This window comes from Bufo bufo, chromosome 1 (assembly GCF_905171765.1).
Source record: "Bufo bufo chromosome 1, aBufBuf1.1, whole genome shotgun sequence".
NCBI lineage: Eukaryota > Metazoa > Chordata > Amphibia > Anura > Bufonidae > Bufo > Bufo bufo.
In genome coordinates, this window is record NC_053389.1 from 357,747,560 (window position 1) to 357,753,388 (window position 5,829).

Genomic DNA, 5,829 nt, shown 5'->3' on the forward strand with positions numbered 1-5,829 from the left:
ACCCCTAAGCGGCCTATCTGCACATACTGTCACAAGCCAGGCCATACTGAAGCAACCTGCTGGCATTTAAACGGGCGACCCCTGAGGCCAAGGACCACCCTCGGGAGGTAAATCAATAGGTCCAGAAGATCCCTATTGGATGCCAAGATATGTAGGATCCTGTCCAGAAGTGACACTCCAAATAAATGGCGTTCCTTTTGTTGCACTAGTTGACACAGGATCCCAAGTCTCTACCATCCAACAAACAGCATTTGAAAAATATTGGGACCAAAATCAGCTTACCCAGCCCCCAGAATCCTGGCTGAGTCTCATAGCCAGTAAGGGCAAACCTGTACCAATACTTGGTTATTAGGAACCTACCATTCAAGTAGGAGGAATTACACTATCCCAACAAGGCATTATTGTGGTACAAGTCAAAGAAAATAACAATAACCCTCCAATAGTCCTAGGAATGAATGTCCTTAGGAACTGTTATGTTGAGATGCTGGAAGCCTTACACCAGTCAGTGCCTACTGCCTCTTCTGCTTCTAAGAAGGTGATCCAACAAACTATCCGTGTACTAAATGTGCAACAGAGATTCGCCAACGAAAAAGGAGAAATCTGCTGTGTCCGCATCTGAGATAATCAACCTGTGATTCTCAAACCCAACACCGAAACCCTCTTGTGGTGCATAGCTGTAGTCGGAATTCAAGGTCAAGACTACCAAGCCTTGGTAGATCCAGTTGTTTTGGAAGACTATCCTTTAGTTAGAGCTGCAAGAAGCCTAGTAACCGTCTCTGAAGGTAAAGTGCCTATTCGTTTCCTAAACTTGAGTAATAACTAGAGTTGAGCGAACACCTGGATGTTCGGGTTCGAGAAGTTCGGCCGAACTTCCCGGAAATGTTCGGGTTCGGGATCCGAACCCGATCCGAACTTCGTCCCGAACCCGAACCCCATTGAAGTCAATGGGGACCCGAACTTTTGGGCACTAAAAAGGCTGTAAAACAGCCCAGGAAAGAGCTAGAGGGCTGCAAAAGGCAGCAACATGTAGGTAAATACCCTGCAAACAAATGTGGATAGGGAAATGAATTAAAATTAAAATTAAAAAAATAAAAATGAACCAATATCAATTGGACAGAGGTCCCATAGCAGAGAATCTGGCTTCACGTCAGCAGAGAATCAGTCTCTTCATGCCATAGCAAAGAATCTGGCTTCATGTCAGCAGAGAATCAGTCTCTTCATGTCATAGCAGAGAATCAGGCTTCACGTCACCCACCACTGGAACAGGCCACTGTCACACATTTAGGCCCAGGCACCCAGGCAGAGGAGAGAGGTCCCGTAACAGAGAATCTGGCCTTATGTCAGCGCAGAATCTGTATTCATGTCATAGCAGAGAATCAGGCATCACGTCACCCACCACTGGAACAGGCCACTGTCACACATTTAGGCCCAGGCACCCAGGCAGAGGAGAGAGGTCCCGTAACAGAGAATCTGGCCTTATGTCAGCGCAGAATCTGTCTTCATGTCATAGCAGAGAATCAGGCATCACGTCACCCACCACTGGAACAGGCCACTGTCACACATTTAGGCCCAGGCAGAGGAGAGAGGTCCCGTAACAGAGAATCTGGCCTTATGTCAGCGCAGAATCTGTATTCATGTCATAGCAGAGAATCAGGCTTCACGTCACCCACCACTGGAACAGGCCACTGTCACACATTTAGGCCCAGGCACCCAGGCAGAGGAGAGAGGTCCCGTAACAGAGAATCTGGCCTTATGTCAGCGCAGAATCTGTCTTCATGTCATAGCAGAAAATCAGGCTTCACGTCACCCACCACTGGAACAGGCCACTGTCACACATTTAGGCCCCGGCACCCAGACAGAGGAGAGCGGTCCCGTAACAGAGAATCTGGCCTTATGTCAGCGCAGAATCTGTCTTCATGTCATAGCAGAGAATCAGGCATCACGTCACCCACCACTGGAACAGGCCACTGTCACACATTTAGGCCCAGGCACCCAGGCAGAGGAGAGAGGTCCCGTAACAGAGAATCTGCCCTTATGTCAGCGCAAAATCTGTCTTCATGTCATAGCAGAGAATCAGGCATCACGTCACCCACCACTGAAACAGGCCACTGTCACACATTTAGGCCCAGGCACCCAGGGAGAAGGAGAGAGGTCCCGTAACAGAGAATCTGGCCTTATGTCAGCGCAGAATCTGTCTTCATGTCATAGCAGAGAATCAGGCTTCACGTCAATCACCACTGGAACAGGCCACTGTCACACATTTAGGCCCCGGCACCCAGACAGAGGAGAGCGGTCCCGTAACAGAGAATCTGGCCTTATGTCAGCGCAGAATCTGTATTCATGTCATAGCAGAGAATCAGGCTTCACGTCACCCACCACTGGAACAGGTCACTGTCACACATTTAGGCCCCGGCACCCAGGCAGAGGAGAGAGGTCCCGTAACAGAGAATCTGGCCTTATGTCAGCGCAGAATCTGTCTTCATGTCATAGCGGAGAATTAGGCTTCACGTCACCCACCACTGGAACAGGCCATTGTCACACATTTAGGCCCCGGCACCCAGACAGAGGAGAGCGGTCCCGTAACAGAGAATCTGGCCTTATGTCAGCGCAGAATCTGTATTCATGTCATAGCAGAGAATCAGGCTTCACGTCACCCACCACTGGAACAGGCCACTGTCACACATTTAGGCCCAGGCACCCAGGCAGAGGAGAGAGGTCCCGTAACAGAGAATCTGGCCTTATGTCAGCGCAGAATCTGTATTCATGTCATAGCAGAGATTCAGGCTTCACGTCACCCACCATTGGAACAGGCCACTGTCACACATTTAGGCCCCGGCACCCAGACAGAGGAGAGGTTCATTCAACTTTGGGTTGCCCCGCAATATAATGGTAAAATGAAATTAAAAATAGTATTGAATGAGGAAGTGCCCTGGAGTAGAATTATATTGTTAAGGGGAGGTAGTTAATATCTAATCTGCACAAGGGATGGACAGGTCCTGTGGGATCCATGCCTGGTTCATTGTTATGAATGTCAGCTTGTCCACATTGGCTGTAGACAGGCGGCTGCGTTTGTCTGTAATGACGCCCCCTGCCGTGCTGAATACACGTTCAGACAAAACGCTGGCCGCCGGGCAGGCCAGCACCTCCAAGGCATAAAATCTAGCTCTGGCCACGTGGACAATTTGGAGACCCAGAAGTTGAATGGGGCCGAACCATCAGTCAGTACGTGGAGGGGTGTGCACAGGTACTGTTCCACCATGTTAGTGAAATGTTGCCTCCTGCTAACACGTTCCGTATCAGGTGGTGGTGCACTTAGCTGTGGCGTGGTGACAAAACTTTTCCACATCTCTGCCATGCTAACCCTGCCCTCAGAGGAGCTGGGCGTGACACAGCTGCGTTGGCGACCTCTTGCTCCTCCTCTGCCTTCGCCTTGGGCTTCCACTGGTTCCCCTGTGACATTTGGGAATGCTCTCAGTAGCGCGTCTACCAACGTGCGCTTGTACTCGCGCATCTTCCTATCACGCTCCAGTGTAGGAAGTAAGGTGGGCACATTGTCTTTGTACCGGGGATCCAGCAGGGTGGCAACCCAGTAGTCCGCACACGTTAAAATGTGGGCAACTCTGCTGTCGTTGCGCAGGCACTGCAGCATGTAGTCGCTCATGTGTGCCAGGCTGCCCAGAGGTAAGGACAAGCTGTCCTCTGTGGGAGGCGTATCGTCATCGTCCTGTGTTTCCCCCCAGCCACGCACCAGTGATGGGCCCGAGCTGCTTTGGGTGCCACCCCGCTGTGAACATGCTTCATCCTCATCCTCCTCCACCTCCTCCTCATCCTCGTCCTCCTCATCCTCCAGTAGTGGGCCCTGTCTGGCCACATTTGTACCTGGCCTCTGCTGTTGCAAAAAACCTCCCTCTGACTGGCCTGAAAGTGCTAAAAATGACCCCTCTTCCTCCTCTTCCTCCTGGGCCACCTCCTCTTCCATCATCGCCCTAAGTGTTTTCTCAAGGAGACATAGAAGTGGTATTGTATAGAAGTGTTGGTGGAGTACTCGAAACAGCGCAAAAGGGCACACAGGTCTCGCATGGAGGCCCAGTCATTGGTGGTGAAGTGGGTCTGATCCGCAGTGCGACTGACCCGTGCGTGCTGCAGCTGAAACTCCACTATGGCCTGCTGCTGCTCGCACAGTCTGTCCAGCATATGCAAGGTGGAGTTCCACCTGGTGGGCACGTCGCATATGAGGCTGGGAGCGGGAAGGCCGAAGTTACGCTGTAGCGCAGACAGGCGAGCAGCGGCAGGGTGTGAACGCCGGAAGCGCGAACAGACGGCCCGCACTTTATGCAGCAGCTCTGACATGTCGAGGTAGTTGCGAATGAACTTCTGCACCACCAAATTCAGCACATGCGCCAGGCAAGGGATGTGCGTCAAACCGGCTAGTCCCAGAGCTGCAACGAGATTTCGCCCATTATCGCACACCACCAGGCCGGGCTTGAGGCTCACCGGCAGCAACCACTCGTCGGTCTGTTGTTCTATACCCCGCCACAACTCCTGTGCGGTGTGGGGCCTGTCCCCCAAACATATGAGTTTCAGAATGGCCTGCTGACGTTTACCCCGTGCTGTGCTGAAGTTGGTGGTGAAGGTGTCTGGCTGACTGGATGAGCAGGTGGAAGAAGAGGAGGAGGAAGCTGAGTAGGAGGAGGAGGAGACAGGAGGCAAAGAATGTTGCCCTGCGATCCTTGGCGGCGGAAGGACGTGCGCCAAATAGCTCTCCGCCTGGGGCCCAGCCGCCACTACATTTACCCAGTGTGCAGTTAGGAAGATATAGCGTCCCTGGCCGTGCTTACTGGTCCACGTATCTGTGGTTAGGTGGACCTTGCCACAGATGGCGTTGCGCAGTGCACACTTGATTTTATCGGACACTTGTTTGTGCAGGGAAGGCACGGCTCTCTTGGAGAAGTAGTGGCGGCTGGGAACAACATACTGTGGGACAGCAAGTGACATGAGCTGTTTGAAGCTGTGTGTGTCCACCAGCCTAAATGACAGCATTTCATAGGCCAGTAGTTTAGAAATGCTGGCATGCAGGGCCAGGGATCGAGGGTGGCTAGGTGAGAATTTACGCTTTCTCTCAAATGTTTGTGAGATGGAGAGCTGAACGCTGCCGTGTGACATGGTTGAGATGCTTGGTGACGCAGGTGGTGGTGTTGGTGGTACATCCCATGTTTGCTGGGCGGCAGGTGCCAACGTTCCTCCAGAGGCAGAGGAAGAGGTCGAGGCGGCGGCAGCAGCAGCAGCAGAAGAGGCCGAGGCGGCGGCAGCAGCAGAAGAGGCCGAGGCGGCAGCAGCAGAAGAGGTAGCAGGGGGAGCCTGAGTGACTTCCTTGTTTTTAAGGTGTTTACTCCACTGCAGTTCATGCTTTGCATGCAGGTGCCTGGTCATGCAGGTTGTGCTAAGGTTCAGAACGTTAATGCCTCGCTTCAGGCTCTGATGGCACAGCGTGCAAACCACTCGGGTCTTGTCGTCAGCACATTGTTTGAAGAAGTGTGCATGCCAGGGAACTCCTTGAAGCTGCCTTTGGGGTGCTCGGTCCCAGATGGCGGCGGTCAGTAGCAGGCGGAGTCTCCTGGAGGCGGGTGTTCTGATTTTGCCCACTGCTCCCTCTTTTGCTACGCTGTTGGCTCGGTCTCACCACTGCCTCTTCCTCCGAACTGTGAAAGTCAGTGGCACGACCTTCATTCCATGTGGGGTCTAGGACCTCATCGTCCCCTGCATCGTCTTCCACCCAGTCTTGATCCCTGACCTCCTGTTCAGTCTGCACACTGCAGAAAGACGCAGCAG